Source organism: Haemaphysalis longicornis, unplaced genomic scaffold (genome assembly GCF_048455015.1).
Source record: "Haemaphysalis longicornis isolate Haplotype H1 unplaced genomic scaffold, Haemaphysalis longicornis Haplotype H1 scaffold_2, whole genome shotgun sequence".
NCBI classification, from domain to species: Eukaryota; Metazoa; Arthropoda; class Arachnida; order Ixodida; family Ixodidae; genus Haemaphysalis; species Haemaphysalis longicornis.
Window position 1 is genome coordinate 113,841,273 of NW_027526295.1, and position 21,149 is coordinate 113,862,421.

Below are 21,149 nucleotides of genomic sequence, written 5' to 3' on the forward strand. Positions count from 1 at the left end.
TGCGTCGCATGTACACAGGGGTTCCCGCGAGGGGAGGCGGGAGTTTTTTATTTGAGCCGTGAGTTGCAGTTTCGTTTAGGTAATAATCAAGGCGCAACTCACGGCTCAAATCGAATGACGCGGGGGGTGCAAATCGGATGTCACTCGGGGCGCAACTTGGATGTCATTTCGAGTCCCCGTACCCCGTACCCTCGCCATCATCCACTGAGTGGAGATGCTGCCAATTTTTAAAAGGTTCTGAAGTAGTACGCAATACAAATTAGCTCAGTTGAGTTTAGGTTAGTTTCCTAAGTTTGACAGAGTTGGTTAACCAATTATGTGTCACTTTGTAAACCTATTATGCATAACCATGTGAAGTCTCACTTTACTCCGGTAAACTTTTGGAAGTCTTCTGCGCATATTAGCTGACAAGCCTAGAGGACCTTTCGCGTATTCCGAGCCACTGCGTGAAAAATTGGCAGGCACCTTCAGATTACAAGGGCTTGAAACTCATGGAAATATGAAGTTCTTAAGTTTCAGTTTGATTAGGCTGAGCTGAGGTATGTATTCATGAAAATATATTTCATTACAGAAAATATATTTCATTACAGTTTTTGCATACTACACAAATGCCCGCGAGTCGCGACCGCGTAGAGAAAAACAACAAGCCGCGAGAAAAGCTTGTAGGGTTATGCGCACAGAGCTGAATGACTGGACATTACACTTCGTGAATGTGCTTGAACAATGAAGCTGTATTAGTTGCACGATGGTACCGAGTACGGCGGAGTTTACATCGCCATTTAGATTATTTTACTCGGTTGCCGAGGTGTCACCATTTCTCGTACTCGACCTCGTCCTCACTTTTCCTCTCGCGTAGCCGCATTGCCACTGCATATACTCTTGCGCTGGGCGCCGAACCTGATTCGCTTTCCCGGGCCGCCAGACAGGCCAGACGGCGATGGTTACATTTGGCGGAAAAGGCGTTCTCTCGTCATCCCACCGCCGCGTCGTGACGTCGCTTTTCTGCCGCTGCTCTCGTTCCTTGTACCAACGTGCGATTTGTAGTGGGAGTGTTCTTTCTCTCTGTGGCTGAAAAACTACCGCACAAGCACGCAACCATGGCATTTTTCACTGCAGGTGCGCTAACGTTCCCTTGTTTAGATCTCAGTTCCTTTCGTACACGCACATTCAATGCTTCGGACGATTTCATGCTCGAAGACACACAGTTTTTCCTCGCCTTCAACAGCTTCGCTGTACGATGGAAGCCCATTGGGAATCACTCCCTCAGAAATCCCCATTTGCCTGTTGCGTAAAAGGTGGCAGTGCGGTCAATTTTTTTGTTCCTTTTTGAGCCCGAAATATTTACCGGATTTGGAAAAAAAGCTTGCGGTATCAACTTTTTTACTACGCAGTCAAAGGCTTACAACGAGTAAATATATTTACCCGCGCATTTGATGCTATTTATTACTGAGTGAATTCAACCTGAATAAAAAGTTTACCGCGAATGGTGAAACTTTCTAGACACACGGCGCGTATCTATCAAGCAGGCTACTTCATTGCACAAGCAGGTATGTTCTACAAAGATCCTGCGCGTCACAGCGAAAAATAAAGGTTTAGGAATGCAGTCATTGAACCTATTCCTACGTCCGTCAAAACGGAGCCAACTATTGTGCCCACCTACTTTTCCGAGTTTCAACTTCTGATTTCAGGAATCCATCATAATATCGTGATATGGTATAGTTTCACTACCGGTGTGGCAACAATGAAGCAGCCGCGTCTTCCTGTGGAGAATTGCATGCAAGTCTTCAATTGTATTCCCAACGGAGGGGCATAAGAGGCTTCTGCATCTTTAAAGATACACCAATGAATTTCAAATATTTTGTAGATTATTAGCCAAACGGGCAGGGGTGTCTCGCACGCCGGTACAATTAAATACGTTTAAACGGGTGTTTTGAGGGTGCGAGACTTTTAAACGGGTGTTTTGAGGGTGCGAGACTTTACTGAGGTCTGAAGTGTACCCCAAAAAATATGGTAATTGCAGTAGTCGCGGATGGCCATATAGTTGCCAGGTTTATTGCGGAAATACCTGATGCCTGGCGATGCTCGCATTTATTATATAAACGGCGCACGCGCTGGCCATTTCTAGGCCAATACCATGCTTTCTAATGCTCCCCGCACGGGGCACCTCGAGCAATCTTGGTGACGGTACTGGCGATACCGCGGACCCCGAGCCCCCAAACATAAGCTGGATCCAACGGGGGCAATGTGTATATAGGTGGAGGGTTAGAAACCACGAACGGTGGCCGTCGGAGCCCAGGTCAAGCTCGGGCGGATGGGTTTCCTGTCTGTCTACCAGGCAGGGAGCTCCGGGACCTCTTTGACTACCTACCAGGGTATGGTCAAAGAAAAACGTACCCCCGTCTCCCTGCTTTTTCCTATGCCGTATAGATAAATCAAAACCCCCCTCAAAACGTGATCGGACCCTGAAAAGGGGCCGCACCGAAGTTTCCTTTCCATCCCTACCAACCATCAACATTCCGAAACCTGACAACTATCCTCATTTTTGGTCCTTGAATCAATAGATAAGTCTAAACCCCTCTCTTCCCAGTCTGTATTCCTCGTCTCAAAGTTTCTTGATGGAATCATTGGCAAATCTTTTGAGGCAAAAAAACTACGAACAGGCGAAGTGTTAGTCGAAGTCAAGACGCAGCAGCAAGCTACGAATCTCCTGACCCAAACCCGCATGGCAGATCTGGACATCACTGTCACACCCCACCGCAGCCTCCACAGCTCGCAGGGTGTGATATCTGAGCAAGACCTGCTAGGTGAAACAGAGGCCGACCTTCTGGAAGGCCTAAAGGATCAGGGCGTTACCGCTGTCAGGAGAATCACCATCCGTCGTGACAATGTAGAAATATCAACAAAGCACATAATCTTGACATTCAACAAATCAAAACTTCCTGAGCACATCAATGCTGGCTTCATTAGGTGTGGTGTACGTCCGTACATACCTAACCCGCGCCGCTGCTACAAGTACCAGCGATTAGGGCACGCTACAACTTCTAGTCGCGGCAAAACGACCTGCGCGAAATGCGCCGCACATGACCACCCTACTTTTCAGTAGGGTGGTCATGTGGACTCGACTAGGGTGGACTCGACTACTCACCTGTGCAAACTGTCAGGGGTCGCACGTAGCATGGTCCCGTAGCTGTGAAAAGTTTCAATTAGAAAAGAAAATCATTAACATCAAGGTAACTGAAAACATCACTTTCCCAGAGGCGCTGAAGAGGTTCACCTCTTTCCCTCTTGGGAGGTACGCCGACGCAACTCGCAGGGGGGCGGAGCGGCGTCTGGTTTTGGCGGGGACCCAGTACCGCGAGCCCGACTTGGTCCCGCCACCGCCCCCCCTCGGGTCGTCTCCGGCGGCTCATCCCGCCTCCGCACCGCTCGCTCAGCCAGCAGCGGTTGTGGTGGCATCCACGCCCAGTGGGAGTGATGCTGCATCCTCCACTTCCGCTCCACCGTCCCAAACCACATGCGAGGGCACGGAGATGGAACTGGGGGAGCCAGCGGCAGCTCCCACCCCCACCGCACTGCCTGCGCCATCAGAGGCGTTTTTGAACCGTCGTCAGTTGCGGGCAAGGAAAAGCGCGCCCCAAATGGGCCGCGGTCCAAGGAGACTGATCCCTCAGGTGTTCCAAAGATATCCGAGGATGAAATGGACGTCGAATCATTCTTGTCTGCGGTGCACCGCAAGGAACGCGTCCCGACGCCAAAGCCTCCCGACAAGCCAAAAAAGGCGAGAATCAAAGCCCCGAAAGACGACAAATAAACAAACATACACACTCCAGTAGCTCTCACACTAAATAATGGGAAGAGAAAACATAATTCAATGGAACTGTAGAGGCCTTCTTAAAAATCTCGATGATGTATACGAAATACTGCATGCTAATCAGCCAAGTGTAACGTATGTTCAGGAAACACATTTGAATTCCAAGCACAGAAATTTCTTGAATAGTTACGCGGTCTTCAGAAAGGACAGGGATGGCTGCGCACACTCTTCTGGCGGTGTGGCCATAATTGCCCGGAAATCTTTAGCCTGCCACCCTGTCACTCTGAACACTGTCCTTGAGGCTGTAGCAATTCGAACAATAATATTTAATAGGTTGACAACGGTATGCTTCATATATATTCCTTCTGATCTTGCACTTCTGAGCTCTGACTTCGAGGTGCTGGTTGACCGGCTGCCCGAACCATACATTTTAACAGGCGACCTTAATGCGCACAATTCTCTTTGGGGCTCTTCTCGTACGGATGCCCGGGGTCGCCTGATAGAGAGGTTTCTTACATCCTCTGGAGCATGCCTTTTCAACAATAAACAGCCTACATATCATAACATAGGACACAACACATACTCCTGTCTTGACGTGGCTATTGGCTCTGCAGTTCTCTTTCCTCTTCTCGAGTTCTGCAGTTCTCTTTCCTCTTACCTCACTAACATACATAGGTAAAGGCCCATGCAGTCCATTTTCCCATAATAGGTTCAATGAAGCACGAGCTAACTGGAATACATTTACACAGACATCCAAACTACACCACACATTCATAGTACACCTACATGTTGAAGAAGCTACCCAACTCCTCACGGCGCACATCCTCGACGCAGCCGCAAAGTCCATCCCCCACGCCTCTAGTGCCCCGCGCAACCAGCAGAGGCCGTGGTGGAATGAGGACTGTAGGCGGGCGCGAGAGGCCCAGAACAAGGCGTAGGGTATCCTGCGCCGGTACCCCACGTCGGGAAACCTTTTATTGTTCAAAAGGGCTAAGGCGATGGGAAAACGTGTGCGCCGTGAGGCAAAACGAGAGAGTTGGCGGTCATTCGTAAGATCCATAAACTCTTACACTGACTCTCGCAAAGCCTGGACACGAATACGCAAACTAAAAGGACAACAGACACACAGCCTGCCCCTGGTTAGTACAACAGGGGACACACTGGAAGACCAGGCTAACACACTTGCACAACACTTCCAACACGTGTCTAGTTCAACACACTATACAAACACTTTCATGAAACACAAAACATCTGCGGAGAAGAAGTCACTGCGTGATAGCATCAAGTCCCACACTTCTTACAATTCTCCTTTTTCAATTCATGAGCTGGAGGCAGCCCTGACAACATGTAAGCCTTCAGCGCCAGGTGCAGACAAAATCACATACACCATGATACAACACCTACACTCAGACACCCTTGAAACACTTCTACATCTATACAATAACATATGGCTTTCGGGGCACATTCATCGCTCTTGGAGGGAGGCCATAGTAATGGCTTTCCTGAAAGAAGGGAAGGACCCTTCCTCTCCTGCCAGTTACCTGCCCATTGCTTTGACAAGCTGCCTGTGCAAGCTCCTCGAGAAGATGATAAACCGTAGGCACGTGTACTTTCTTGAGTACAATGGTCTTCTCGAGAGCTGCCAGGCAGGCGTCCGGGCAGGCCGATCCACAAACGATCAATTAGTTGCACTGGAATCATACATTAAGGATGCCTTTATACACAAACAGTACTGCATGACCGTATTTTTTGATATCGAGAAATCTTATCATACGGCATGGCGTTATGCCATTCTTGCGGACCTAAAATCCTATGGTGTAACAAGTAACATGCTGAATACTCTTTCAAGTTAACAGGTAACATGCTGAATACTCTTTGAAGTTACCTGTCTGAACGAACATTTCGTGTCAGGGTCGGTTCGGCACTTTCAAACGTTCACGTGCAGGAGAATGGCGTGCCTCAAGGTGGCGTATTGAGCTGCACCTTGTTTATAGTTAAGATGAACTCTCTCCGAAAGGCACTGCCGCCAACCATATCCTGCTTGATGTATGTAGATGACGTTCAAATATCTTTCGAATCATGTAACATATCCATTTGTGAACGTCAGGTCCAGCTGGGGTAAACAAACTTTCTCGCTGGGCAGATGAAAATGGATTTAAACTTAATCCTTCTAAAAGTACCTGCGTTGTATTCTCAAAAAGGCGGGGCATCCTGCCCGATCCCGACGTAAAACTCTTTGGTGATTCGATTCCAGTAAAAAGAGAACACAAGTTTTTGGGTGTGCTGTTTGACGAGAAACTCACATTCATACCCCACATAAAACGACTAAAACAAAAATGCCTAAAAACAATGAATATTCTAGAAGTCCTGTCTCACCAATCGTACGGTGCAGACAAACAACTCCTGCTTCGACTTTATGCCGCGTTGGTGGGGTCACGGTTGGACTACAGAAGCGTTGTGTATGGGTCAGCCACAAAAACAGCACTTAAAATGCTCGACCCAGTGCTTCACTTGGGGCTTCACCTGTCTTGTGGGGCATTCCGTACCAGTCCTGTCCACAGTCTTTATGCAGAGTGCGACAAATGGTGCTTCGCGTACCAGTGAACTTATGTTGACCTCCTATATGCCTCCAAAATCTCATCAATGAATAACCATCCCTTTAAACCGGTTTTTAATGATACGTCCACAACTAAACTCTTTTTAAACAGCTTATCAATTTCCGTTCCCTTCTCGCAGAGAGTGAGGGACGAGGTGACTATTCATGAGGTCTCCTTCTTAGACACATTCAAATCATCTCACACTGATCTTGTAGCACCATGGCATATTCGTCCTGTAGCATGTGACTTGTCTTTCGTACAATACAATAAGAACAGGACACCAAGAAGTGGGATTTTGCAGCATTCAATGCATCTGCAGAATAAATACAGGGCTGCAGAGTTCTTCAGCGATGCATCGAAAACGTTCACTGCAGTGTCTTGTGCTGCGCATGGTTCCAATTTCGAAGCATGTAGAACAATGAATGTTAATACAAGTATTTTTACGGCAGAAGCATATGGCATATTTCTGGTTGTAAGTCACATAGTTGAACATCATATTCCTACATCCGTCATTTATACAGATTCGCTGAGCGTCGTCCGTGCATTATCATCCGGAAAGTCATCAAAAAACCATGTCATTATTCTTGTCTTCAAAACAATTATGGTAGCTTATTCCTCAAACCTTGGGGTGACTGTGTGTTGGGTGCCAGGCCACTCTGGCATCGGCGGAAATGAACTGGCGGATGAAAGGGCCGCCAATGCTGCACTCCGAAACACAGTAAACATAACAACACTACCTTACACAGACCTCAAGCCACACATAAGGCAGCAACTCCGTAAAACTTGGCAAGCAGACTGGAGCGAACAGACAGACAACAAACTACACGTCATAAAACCACACTTGGTACAATACACTACTGACTCACACATCAAGCACATTGAAGTTACCTTAGCTAGATTACGGATAGGTCATACATATGTAACGCACTCGCACCTGCTCACGGGATCTCCAAGACCCCTGTGTAGCAGGTGTGGGGAGGGCCTATCCGTGGCCCACATACTCATACAATGCAAGGCACTTGACACAACACGACACAAACACTTCAGAGAACTCTACAGACAACATATTCCCCTACACCCATCGTTGTTTCTGGGTGACGATGCCATGGTTACTGTGAAACACGTGTTTAAGTATTTGTCAGATGTTAAGTTTTTAAACCTCATTTCCTATCATGCACAATCAAATCTGGCCCGATACACCAGCCATCACCATTATCTTTATTGATCTTACAATGTCCAGTTTATACGTTTTATACCTACCTTTTGTGGTAATCACTTCTTTTCATTAAATAACTTCTCTGGCGCTCTTTGCCCTCGTCGGCCTTGCGCCGTTAAACACCAACCATCATCATCTTTTTAATGCTAGCTGCGGCATACAGCTTTATTACAGCTGGTTCTGTTATTGTGGATGAAGTCTGCAGCGCTGTTGCTGAAGCTTCGGCTTTGCGCGAAATGGCGGGCTGTGGGAGGAGTCATTCAGTAAAGCTACGCAGAAGGATAAGGCTGTGGCGGAAGATGGGGAATGTGAGCTGTCCAAATTATTCAAGAGATACATTTTTTCTGAATAATGCTATTTATGGCTGACAGATAGCGACTGCCTGTTATAGACTTGCAATGTTTGTTAGTATTCTCGGCGCATTTATTTCGCAGTCTTCCCCTCCTGGCCTCCTCGGCCATCAGTATCACCAAGGAGTACCAAGAGCGGAGGATTACTTATGTAGGAAACGAATGTCAAACGATATAAAAGGTTTTACTTTCCGAATAATGATAGCCTAAAATGCGACAAGGCCGACCAAGGGTGGTAAAACTTCCAATGCTATTGTAAAAACAACAGCTTAAGAATTGAAGTGTTAGTTACAGTATCATTGTGGTTCGTTCAATGAAAAAAACTTCTGATCCGTGACACAAGATTTTCGCTACGTGGAAATATAGAAAATTTGTTGTAGTTAGTACAGTAAAGAAGCTTGACTGGTGTCGTTGGTTAGTTATTCTCATAAACTGTTTTTTGAAGTTAGTAGCCATGTGCCCTTTGTTACACCAGAAGGCCACTTATCGTAGACTAAAATATGCTCGTCCTAAGCATGGCATATTTTTTTATAAAGGGCACAGTCTTTAGCTATAACTTTGATAATAAATGAAATTCCTTGACCATTATCATTATTACCTGGTGAAAAAACAAGCCGTCCAAGCATGAACCCGCTGGAAAAGCCAGTCAACAAGCTGTCAGGTGAGGCAGTAGACAGCACAAACAACCTATTTTTCACGTACGATGGGATATGGTCAGATTCAAGTATTAATTTGAAAACAGCAATAACCGTATCGGTCTTGCGTTAAATTTCTGGTAGCAAACTTTTCGAAGGCTCTCGATGAGCCCACACAATAATATCAGTCTTTGTTCTACAACTTAGTGATTTTGCGGAGTCATGTACGCATTCAACAAACTTACCTCTCTTCGAGTAATGTTTTCTAAAGCCATGCTTGCGTACTGAAAGAACGTTACAGTTGTTCGGAAATTGGCAGGTCTGATTATGAATAATACCTTCGTCAATGCAGCATACCGTGCAAATTAAAAAAGGGGTGGTAGATTTTATACCACTTATGAGTTCCGGTCTTAATAAAATGTTTAGGACTACCCATTTCCCAGCCCACTCGTCATTTGACTTTACTTAAGTACTTCAAAAAATAACTTGGAATAATTACACGCACACTCAGTACACCTCATTTAATCAGCTATGAGATTTTTATCACGGCTTGGAAATGTAAAATTTGACATTAGGTGTTAGGAGAGAATGAATATCCTACTGTCAGCAACCCTGACATAAAACGTCGAACGGGCATTACTTGGAAACAGTATATGGATAATTAGAGTTGATCATTTTACATTGAAATCCCTGTGTACTTTTCGCAGGGGGAAGGGTGGATCTACAATTCGTTTTGGCAGCTGTTGTTCTTCTCACCGCTTTATAGATTACTTCAGGTAGGGTAGCTCCGAAAAAAGTGAACCTGTTCTTCCGAAAGTATTGGATGCAAATATGCACTGTTTTTGTGCGTCCGTAGGTAATAATATTTTTAAGACCATGTCTGTGCTTTAGTGGGAAGGTATGGAAGGCCTGTACAAATATATGTTGGGAGTCACTATGTAGCCCTAATGTTTTCCATCTGTATCAAATGGGATATTTTAAGCTTCCGGTAATGTTGTACTCCTCTGGATGTCCTGGGTCGTGTGATTATTCATCCTGCAAGGACATAAATTTTGAGATCAATACGCAATGTCCTGAAGGCAGTGCTATACAAAATGAACGCATATACCTCCTTACGGTTGTGTCAGCATAGGGGTAGTAACAAGAGTTCAATCACTTTTTTGGAGTAGCTTTATTGTGAAACCGTATGCTAGATCATCTGTGCTTGTTAATGTCTGCGGTGCCACAACACATCATGTTTTTATTTTCCTCCTCATATTTGACGCTTGGCACACGTAAAGCGCATCGCTGATAAAATTGGGACTGAGGCCCTATTTGCGTGGCGTGGGTTCTCTCTTACTCGGCTGCCATTGGTAGGGCAGCCGTTGAATCACCTCCCTCTTGGATTTGGTGAAGCTTACTAACACGAAATTGTTTTATGCCGGGGTACACAAACCTCTTACCGTCTTTGCGTGGGGAGAAATCATATGTATGCACTAAGAGACAAGCAGGGCTTGCCATCATAAATAGGGATAAAATAGTCACAGTAGCCGAGGAGTTTAATAGGGATCTGTACAGCAGGCGGGATATCCAAGATAATGCCGAGCGAGAAAGTGTTTCAGATGACATAGACATCCCACCAGTAACGACAGAACAAGTAAGGAAGGCTTTGAAAGAAATGAAGGGGACAAAGCACATGATGAGGACCAGATAACAGCAGTCGAAGGATGGCGGAGAAATTGTAACAGAAAAACTGGAAAACCTATATACGCGATGCCTAATGACCGCAAGTGTACCGGAATCTTGGAAGAACGCGGACACCATCCTAAACCTTAAGAAAGGTGACATGAAGGATTTGAAAAATTGCAGGCCGACTGGCTTAATGTCAGTCGTCTACAGGGCACTTACCAAGGTAACCGCTAACAAAATTTCTGCAACCTTAGATTTCTGTCAACCTAAAGAACAAGCAGGGTTCCGTAAAGGCTATTCAACAATACAACATATTCACATGATCAATCAGGCGATAGAGAAGTGCGCTGAGTATACTGAACACCTATACATAGCCTTCACAGATGATGAGAAAGCATTTGACTCGGTCGAAACCTCAGAAGTCATTCAGGCATTACGGGAGCAGGCTGTAGATGAGCATTATAAAAAAATACTAGAGGATATCTACAATATGTCCACAGCTACCATGATTTTCTATAAGGAGAGCAGTAAAATACCTATGATCAATGATCAAAGTAATGATGAAAGTACTATGATCAAAGTAATGATCAATAACCTCGGGACAGCACAGCGGTTTGAGATAGGTGGTGAGGCCGTGGAAGTAGTAAGCGAATGTATCTACTTCGGCGAAATTGTGACCCCTTATCCCAACCATGAGGCAGAGATAATTCGAAGGATAAGAATGAGGTGGAGTGCATTCGGCAGGCATTCTCAGATAATGAATGGCAGCCTACCATTGTCCCTTAGAAGAAAGTGTATGAAAGCTGCATCTTACCGGTACTCACCTACAAGGCAGAAAGTTGGAGGCTCACTGAGAGGTTTCAACGTAAATTTAGGACGACTCAGCGCGCAATGGAAGGGAACATCATAGGTGCAACATTGAGGGACAAGAAGAGAGCGGAGTGGGTCAGGGAGCAAACGCGTGTTAAGGACATATTAGTATTAATTAAGAAGAAGAAATGGACGTGGCCAGGGCATGTAATGCGGAGGCAAGATAACCGTTGGTCATTGAGGGTAACAGAGTAGATCACTAGAGAAGGTAAGCGCTGCAAGGGGCGGCAGAAAGTTAGATGGGCAGAGTCGTAGTTAGCACAGGACCGGGGAATTTGGAGAACAATGGGAGAGGCCTTTGCTCTGCAGTGGGCGTAGATGGGCTGTGATGATAATAACGATGACACAAACCACACCGACGTCATATCCGTCACGGAAATGACATCACCACAAAAGTTTTATGGAGCGGCGGCGCTGGGATTCGAGGCGACGATAGGCCTGGCGGCAATGGGAGGTGTGACAGGCTCTGCTGACTGAGCCATGCAGTAATTCCCGGAGGGCTGTATGAACGCGTCTGATGTCCTCCCCTCTAACTTTTTATTAAGATGGTACTGCCGTCTCGGAGGGGTGAAGCGAAGTAATGCGTCAAGACGCCTATGTGGGTGGAACTCCGCTAAGCTTGCCAAAAGCCACCGCCGCGTTCAAACAGGACGTCCCTCGTCTAGCACACCCACAAGACTGCTGCGAACCAGCAAATCACGCTCCTTTCGCTGTAGCGGACCCTGACTTCATCAAACAATTCGCTGACAACCCGTTCGGTTTCGTTCGCGTAGTTTGCGAGCGCCTGGGGCTTCTATAGGTTTTACACAATGCGCGGACGCATGTATTCCAGTGTGTATTGTTGCTGCGTCCAACGGCACCATACCGACGAAATATAAATACCGATGTGCAAGTTCATATCGATGCACAATAAACATTCAAATGCTCCTGTGAAGGTACATTTCACTTTTCCGTTTTGCTGATTGCTATAAAACAATGATTACCCAATTTTTCGGAGCCAATGAATGTATTGATTGATTGATTGATTGATTGATTGATTGATTAATTGATTGATTGATTGATTGATTGATTGATTGATTGATTGATTGATTGATTGATTGATTGATTGATTGATTGATTGATTGATTGATTGATTGATTGATTGATTGATTGATTGATTGTAGGGTTTAACGCGCCGACGCAACGCAGGTGATGAGGCGCGCCGTAGTGGAGGGCTCCGGATTAATTTTGAGCACCTGGGAATCTTTAACGTGTGGCGGAATCTCGTACCACGGCCTGCTACGTCACGCCAAAACGGCGTCCGGGCTCTAGTTCTCTTGGCCGCCTCCGCGGCGCTACCGTCCGGGGAAACGCTCTCCGGAGAAAGCTTTGGAGAAACGCTGTGACGACGGCGCCGATATGCCGGTATGCTTGGCTTTGTTTCAAACAGACGAATGCAATTCGATTTTTTATAGTTGTGAGAGCTAAAGTTCATATTGCAAAAGCCTTTATATTGGCAAAGTCTCACTTGTATCTGCTAGCGCGTGCCGGAATACCCGCCTAGCCAGGTTGCTTGAGTGGCGCACGGCCGCTCGTTGCTAACCACGCAAGGCGCGCACTCATCGAGCTGCTGCTGAGTTTTAATAGTCGGTCCACAATGAAGTTGAAGATTACTGCAACTGAAAATGGCTCATAAGGAGCCTGAAGTTAAAAACTTCAATACTTCGAACTGGCATAGCGTTCCATGTGTTTAGGGCGTTCGCATTCACCGGTATTTCACGCAGTATCATTTGCATTGTGTATTTATATCCGGAAAAGTGACTATGGCAGCTTTGAGACCCAGGTTCATATATATTTATATTCCCCTTAAAGGAAATCACTTGCACGTTAAGTTGCATAACGGCCTAGTAAAAACCCGCCGCGGTGGCTCAGTGGCAAGGCGTTGCGCTGCTGAACACGAGGTAGCGGTTTCGATTCCCGGCCGCGGCGGCCGCTTTTCTGATGCAGGCGAAAGCAAAAAAATTTCCTCGCACTTCCCCGAGGGGGAGAGTGTGTAAGTGCGAATGCACGGTTGTTGATTGCGCAATTACGGTGGATATCGTCATCTTAATGAGTAGTCGAGAGATCAAACACGCGCACACAACTACAAAGAAAGATATTTCACTCGTTATTGCTGGTACCGTTGCCCGGTACGCCATCATCGTTATCGAGATGCAGGACCAGCGACCGCTCTCGACGACGGCGCGCGCTCGACTAATACCCTCCCGCGCCACGCGGCCGCTACACTAGCGCCCTCACGCGTCGGAATGCGGAGCGCCCGCTACGCGAGCGAGAGCTCTCCCGCCCGAGGTGAAGAGGAGGTGCCCAACACCCGCAGTCACTGAGCGGAGAGAGGAGGAGGAGAGTAGCGCGCGCCCATCTCCCCCCCCGTTACTAGGGAAGACGAGGAGCGCGCGCACCCGCAGCTGTTGCTATGCGGACGACGGCGGCGGACTTAAGAAGTGCATTCGCACTTAAAACGCCCGTCTTTACGAGATTTCGGCGCACGTTAAAGGTCCCCAGGTGGTCCAAATTAATCCGGAGCCCTCCACTACGGCGCGCCTTATCGCCTGCGTTGCGTCGGCGCGTTAAACCCCACAATCAACGGCACAGTAAATTTCCGAGCCCATTTGTGGAATACTGTTGTTCGAAGCCAAGAAAACAACAATTCCCCCACATTTCCCCGAAGGGGAGCATGAGGAAGTGCGAATGCACGGGTGATGCTATGAGGGGGAGTTTGTTGAAATTTGGTGGCATTTGCCCGTTAGTTACATTAACACCCGCGCGTGATCACGTTCGGGCCGCGACAGCCTCGCCTTTAAACCCTCGCGCAGCGCGACGGCAGGCGAACGAAGCGGGAGAGAAGGCGAGAGCGCGCAATGGCAGGCGAGTGAAAGGGGAGAGGAGGCGAGAACGCGCAACGGCAGGCGAGCGAAGGGGGAGAGGGAGGCGAGAACGCGCAAACGGTAGGCGAGCGAAGGGGAGACGGAGGCGAGAGCGCGCAAACGGCAGGCGAGCGAAGGGGAGAGGAGGCGAGAGCGCGTGACGTCACGGCGAGCGGAAGGGGAGAGGAGGCGAGAGCGCTCGACGTCACGTGGCGTACTACGTCATGGCGCCGTTGCTACGCACGCTCTCCCCTCCGCTCCGCGCCGTTGCTAAGGGCGAGGAGGCGCGCGCGCGATAACACCTGCGGCTGAAGACGGACGGCGGCAGAAGCGTGACTCAGGGTAGCGTAAGACGTGCATTCGCACTTAAAAAAGTTTGAACTGGGAGTTTCATGCAGGCCTTTATTTTGTTTACAACAGCAGTAACGAAAAACGTATTTACAGTCTGAAATTCCTTATTCAGAAAAAATAAAGCAAGAGATGAGGTCAATATAGTATTTCAAATAAGAAAACCTTTCTTCAAACACATTAATGTAATGAAAGATATTTACAATGAAAGATATTTACAATGAAAGATATTTACAAACGGAAAACCTTCCTTGAAAGAGGTTTATGAGACAGCCTCAGAAGTCACTCTACTGTCGAAATAATATCACCCGCCCAGTTTGCTAGCAGGGGTCGTAATAGCTTGATTAAAAACACTTTGCAAAGCTTCTCAGTGTGGACGCTGTCACGGCTTTCGCAGATTAATTGAGGGCAGCGCGTAAAGTGTGGAAGAAGTGCTGACAACACCATTTTGCACAGCTGGCTACTTCGTCTGACCTCTCTGATTTCATCACCCGGCTTACGAAGTTGCATGTGAGCTTGCATAGCCCGACTACGTCAGTTTTAGGGTAGGTCAAGTTTCCGTTGTCCATGTGCTTGAGGAGCCCATAAATTGGTTGCGATGGATCCTCAGCCTGCAGCAAAGCTTTGCATGATCGGCAGGGCACCTAAAAACAAGAATGAGACTGTCCATAAAGCAGGCACTAGGTACTTAATAATGGAAGAACAAACCAGTACGCCGTATCGAAAGCTACGATCACTATCTATAGATTGTTATCGCCTGTGCCACAAAAAATAAACCAAAATAAAAATGCGTTTTATGAAATATTGTCGAAACAACCCGTACCTTTTCCACACATACACGAGCAACATAACCAGCCAAGAATGCCACAGGTGCTATCTCGATGTCTTCTTCTTCAGAGAACCGGTTCACGAACTCGATCTCGCTGGCAAGTTCTCTCGTAGCAAACACAACTGGCGCTGCCAGCGGATAGGTTTCAACATTCTGAACGGCCATCCGGATGGGTGCCTTCATTTCAGAAGAAGCAGGTGCGTTACCACTTTTTGCCGCTTGAAGAATTCCAACCTGGAAAAAAAACATTGCTTGTTTCATAACATTATTATCGGTGAGGTTTTAAACAGTACCTTTAGCAGTTTCTCCATAGTGTAAACTGCCGTCTGGGCGTCCACTTTGCCAATGCCGCCATTAAACTGCCTAAGACAACTGAACAGTGACTCCGCGGGGTCGCTGTTTAAGCCACGTATCAGGACATAGCGGAAACTGAAAAAAAAACACAAATGCCGCACGTAAGGGTCTGTGACACTCGAAAGCAAACTAACAAGTCGGATCGTCTAAACACTACTAAACAAACTAAGGCGTAGACAAAATATATCTTACTTGACATGATCGAGGAGAAATTCAATGAGAGCCACAGTTGACTTTGTCGTCAAAAGGGTCGCTTTATAGGTCTCCTTCGTCATTCGTTTCAACCTGTCACTGTGCATCCGGAGGTTTTCCATGTAGCACACGAAGTCAAGTTCCAGACACGAAAGCCGTTCATCATCTGTCACAATGAAAGGTCCGTCAAGCAGTCCTGAAGACTGAACTTTGCCGATGTCATGGAGGGCGTACCACTTTGCTACCATTTTCATGAAGTTGATTGTGGCGGAGCAGTTTTCAAACTCATGTGCGTCAGGATGGCTGCTTGGGTTGTCTTGAAGAAACTGGAGAGTCGCAATAACGGGTGGAGAGAATATCTGAGTAGCCCTGCAAACTTTCATCTTCTCCAAGTTGGTTGGCTCCACATGAGCACGAGTGAGGAATCTTACTGGCTTAACCAGAAGCTCTGACTGTATTTCAAATATTTTCTTCAGGTAGAAGCCGCCTCGAATATCTCCATTTTCGTCCATCATCTCTCGCTCAAGGAAGTTGGTGCGCAGGTTCTTTATCAGATGATTGGGATCAAATGAAAGAAAAAGTGGGTCACCCTTCCTTAAAGGGTGATGCAAAGCATGAACAAGAGTGCCATCGTCCGAAAAACGTTTGAAAAGGGCAGTATTTGTTTGGTGGTTGTCAGTTACGACTCTCGTCACGAGAAATCCCACCTCTTCGACAGTTTTCAGGACTTCCATCGTCATAGAAAACAGCTTGTCATTCTTCAGGCATCGGGTGAAGAAATAGCCAACGGGTATCACATAGCTGGTTGACAATCCCCGTAAAACAAAGCACAACAGGTGGTTTGCCACTTGAGGTGTCGTGCTTGTGTCTCCCCCGGGGCCCATGTCAACAAGGCCAAATATTTTGTCCACTTGTCGGTCATATATCACCTTCTGTGCGATAGCCATCTCATCAATAATGAGGGAGCAATAATCTTCTTGCGCAACACACAGTTCCTTCCGCTCCACACGAAGGCGCTCCTTTATCAAGGAGGTCACACCAACCTCACCGGTCGAGTTCCCCACATACTTTTGAAGTGTGGAACGACATGGTAGCTTCAAAAGACCTCTAGCGCGCAAGTGTTCATACCCCTTTTGCGAGCATGCTTTCCAAAGCACACATTCGCGCAGTATTTCTTCGCAGTAGGAGGGCTTTTGCTTGTTGAAATTGGCAACTTGGTTACTAATAAAGCGACCAGATTTGTCGCCCTCTTTTGCAGTTCCCAAAACCTGCACGAAAGCTTGAATTGCCTTGTCGTTTTCATACGACCGAAGGCGGTCTTCAGTTCTTCGAGTTAGCTCTGCAATCTTTGCAGGTCGTTTAATTGGCGAGATATCTTTTTTTTTTTAGTCGGGCCTCTGTTTTCTTGTTCTCCTCTAGGATGCGCGAGATGTCCACGGTGGTTTGGCACCCCACATCAGTTGAAAACTTACTTTCTGCGCACATTTCTTCGAGGAAGTCAGGAGCGAGCACTTCTACATCATTGTGATCAGGCAGGGAACCTTCGCTGGGGCTCTCTCTTGGGCAGCTACGTGCATCAAAATCAGAGTTACATTTGCGGCGTTTTCTGGGGTTCGCAGCTCCTTTCTGCATGTACTCTGGGTAGTTGGGAAACACGGTGGGTACGGCGGTCGGAAGTAAAATCCTTACCTTCGTGTTTGTCCTGTAGTCGCTTTCTAAAAAATGCCTAGATCATACCAGCGACCAGTCACTTGGTTGCCATTTACTCCCTCTTCCTGCTGGTCCTTCGCGAGAAATATTCTTCACCCACGCCTCACTACGTTCCGAGTTGCTAGGAAACTCGTGGTACCGCACTCCGGGGTCTTTTTTGGCGTTCGCGTCGCAGAGCGGCACACAGCAGTTGCGAGGCATCGCGCCGCTTGCACGAGACTTAATGTCACTAAACGCACACAGAATAATGACTCACTGATCGCAACAATCACGTTTCACATCCGCACCACATGAGTTCGAGGGGATGTGCGCACGAACGCAAACGATGCGCTAACTGTCGTGCTCCCGTTCCCGCGGACAGAGCCGTTCAACCACAGAACAGGGAGGATTTTAGAGAAGCAAAGGTCTAGCTTTGACTGTAGTGCCAGAAAAAGCGTAGTGGCGGCGTCGTGAACTACCGAGAACGCCCGCTTGATGGCGCTGTAAACACGGCTTTGTGAACATGGCGGATGCTTTTTGACAAGCATATCGGGACAGCAGGCGCGGAACCCTGATTGGTCCGTTAAAATGACGTCACACACACATTAACCGGATGTGACGTTTAATTTTTTTTTCTCGCTAGGGCCAGGGCAGTCATGTGCGTGAGGCCAGTGAGGCGCGAGCCGGTTCTCTTGTTCTGTGGTTCGTCCTTTGGGCAACGCCAGGCAGCCAGGTTCGAGAAGCCGGTCGTGGGTTCGAGTGATGTCATTACGCGGAGTTTTAGTTGGCGACAGCAAACTGAAATTCATGTGCAGGTTGCGGCTGCGCTTGTTGCCGTTTGTGGAGACATGTCCACCGGCAAATTTTTCCGTTCTCTATGTTAGGGGAACGATCTAGACCGGACCGGCGCAGATCCGCAGCGTATATGTGACAGCATCAAGGTGTGTACAGAGGAAACACTCGCGCTATTTTGTTTGTGTGTGAAGGCGGGATGGACATCAAATGTCGCCATGTTTGTGTTGTAGGCCCTGGTGACCCAGCTGCAGCGCGAGGTGGCCCCTGCCGTGTACGTCTTCACGGTGTTGCCTCGTTGCTTCCAGTCGGCAAGCTGGAGTTCCACTCGTCGCTTGCTGAACAGGATGCTAACGGCCACCCTGAAGCGTATGCGGGACGTCTACATACTGAACGCCGAGGTAACAACGGACGAGCTCGTATAGGCCTACGGGTATGGTTTTGTGTTCTAGTGGCTCCGTATAACTATATTTCTAACCTGGCCTTAAAAAATTAGAAATTGTACACAAATTTAGCCAGTTTTGCGTGGAAGTATGTGTATAGAAGGTACCATTCTGTTGTAAAAACACGTTGACCGACCTCGTGCTTCGCCTGCGACGTCGCTGTGTTCTCTAAATGCATGTTATCAAACTTGCCGTACCCCATAGCGTTTGCAATGAAGTACGTTTATAGAGTCGGAAATAGGAGCTAAAGTCCCACTTTGTATGAAACTTTGGAGAAGTCCGACTTACAAAATTAGTAATGGCAGAGTGCCACTAAATGTTTGCTACATGGTTTAATACCCCGGCTACATTAGGGTCCGAATGTCATTTGAACCAAATGGGGTGCTTCGAATGTCATTCAGCATCCGCCGTGCTACACTACAATTTCGATGGTATTTGAAAGATTTCACAATTGCTCGCCGTGCTGTAGTGGCACTGTTGTCGCCCCGTTTCTTTTTCGTACAATAATACAACGACCAAATTTAGGAGCAGTCTAAGGCAGTAAAATGATGTCAAATTAGAAGAGGCACCAGTTTTTACTCTAATGTGGCGGCTGTCTTGAGTAGTTTTTTTTTTGCGACTGACCCACTGGTTTTGAGAGTATTTAATATGTTTGTTTCATATTTTAAGTAAATCAGCAGTGAACAAAGTTCCACAAACAAATATTTTGTTTGTTTTACGTACGGAAGTATTATATCTTTTATTGCCGATCGAAGACGCTGCGTGCGAGTGCTAGAAATGGCATTTGAAATCTCAAATGTCTCTTTTGGTGCTTATTTGGCTCGAATGTCATTTGAGCCGAATGGAATTTCAAAACCTAGTGTAGCAGGGGCATAAAAAGAACTTATTTATGGCAGAGAGTCGCACTAAATGTTTGCATACATGGTTAAGCAAGAACTTGTAGTGAGCCGATGCCTTCTTCGCATTTCTTCGAGAGTCCTGTTGTTACCAAACACCAAATATCTGTACTGTGAAGTGTGCTTGCATTTGCCCTGACAGTCTGCTTGCTTTGTTGTTGAATTTGTGCGCAGCACCGTTTCCTGAACGCGACCAAACAGCCGAAGCGGATCCTGTTTGCCACGTGTCCAGGGATCGTGGCATCGACGAGATGTCCGCGATCCTTGTGAAAGCGCTGGCCAGGCGGTACGGGCGGGGCATTCTCTCACCAAAACGAGCTGCCCGCTGTGGAGCCAAGGGCCACGAGAGGAACGACTGCCTGCAGTACTGCTCGCCGTCCTGAGGTGCAACGAGGCACCACCGAAGACCATCGGCTTGTTGAAACGGCCCTTTTCAGGGCCGCATATTTGCCTGCCATGCGGGATTCGCTGCAGCCGACCCTTGTCACCCCGTAACCTGCACTCTCTAGTGGTACGGTCAGCATAAAACCCTACTTGGTGAATAGGTGGTGGAGAAAACTACTTGCACATTCATTGCAGTACAGGCAGCTAACCGTGCGAATAAACATGCAGCCATGATTTGTGCTCGCCCTAGGCCGAGAGTTGCACTTTCTTTTTATATGCTCTTAATTTCGAAATTCTCGACTGCATGTACACCTTCTCCCAAACACGAATCAGAAATGGTTTGTTCCATCCAGTTGATGAAGCCTCAGCACCACCCGCCACGGTGGCTCAGTGGCTAAGGCGTTGCGCTGCTGAGCACAAGATCGCGGGTTCGATTCCTGGCCGCGGCGGCCGCTTTTCTGATGGAGGTGAAAAGCAAAAATGCCCGTCTGTGCGAGATTTCGGCGCACGTTAAAGATCCCCAGGTGGTCAAAATTAATCCGGAGCCCTCCATTACGGCGCGCCTCATTGCCTACATTGCGTCTGCGCGTTAAACCCTACAATCAATGAAGCCTCAGCGTGTCCTCTGCCTTAGGGAAATTTGCTGCTAATAGCCATGCCGCATTGTTTATTTCGGCAACCGCTGATTTGCACAGAAGACGCCACACTTGCTTCCATTTACTCAATGCTGCATGGCTGTGTCTGCTTAACACATCATTTCTGCTTGCATACAGATACTATATATACTGTTAACCATCAGCTAACCTGAACCAAAGTAATTATGGCTAGCAATTTTGCAAGGAGTCCTCTAAAATCAGAATACAAGAATAGCAGTGCAGATGTTTGTACGAGACATGCACACTTCATTGCACGACATCCTCATTATTAGCTTTAAAATAGCTCTCTACTTGCTGCTGTTCTGCATCAGAGCTTTAGGGCAGTTTACATTGGCATGATGTAAGCTTTACAGTGCATCTCGGAAAGCTCACGCATTCTACAATTAAATGCAGTTGCTGCAGTGTTTTTGACCCCCGTCATAATTCTAGGCTTGCTGCTTTGGTACAAATACTTCGTTAGCCAATTTTACTTGTGTGTGCTTGCTGCATGAATATTGTCTGTACTGTACTCTTGCC

The 21,149-nt window shown here is 47.2% G+C and overlaps 1 pseudogene; it reads right to left on the minus strand.

Moving 5' to 3' along the window:
• Nucleotides 1-14,680: 14,680 nt before the first annotated feature.
• Nucleotides 14,681-16,720, minus strand: LOC144168229 (uncharacterized; annotated as a pseudogene).
• Nucleotides 16,721-21,149: the final 4,429 nt, after the last annotated feature.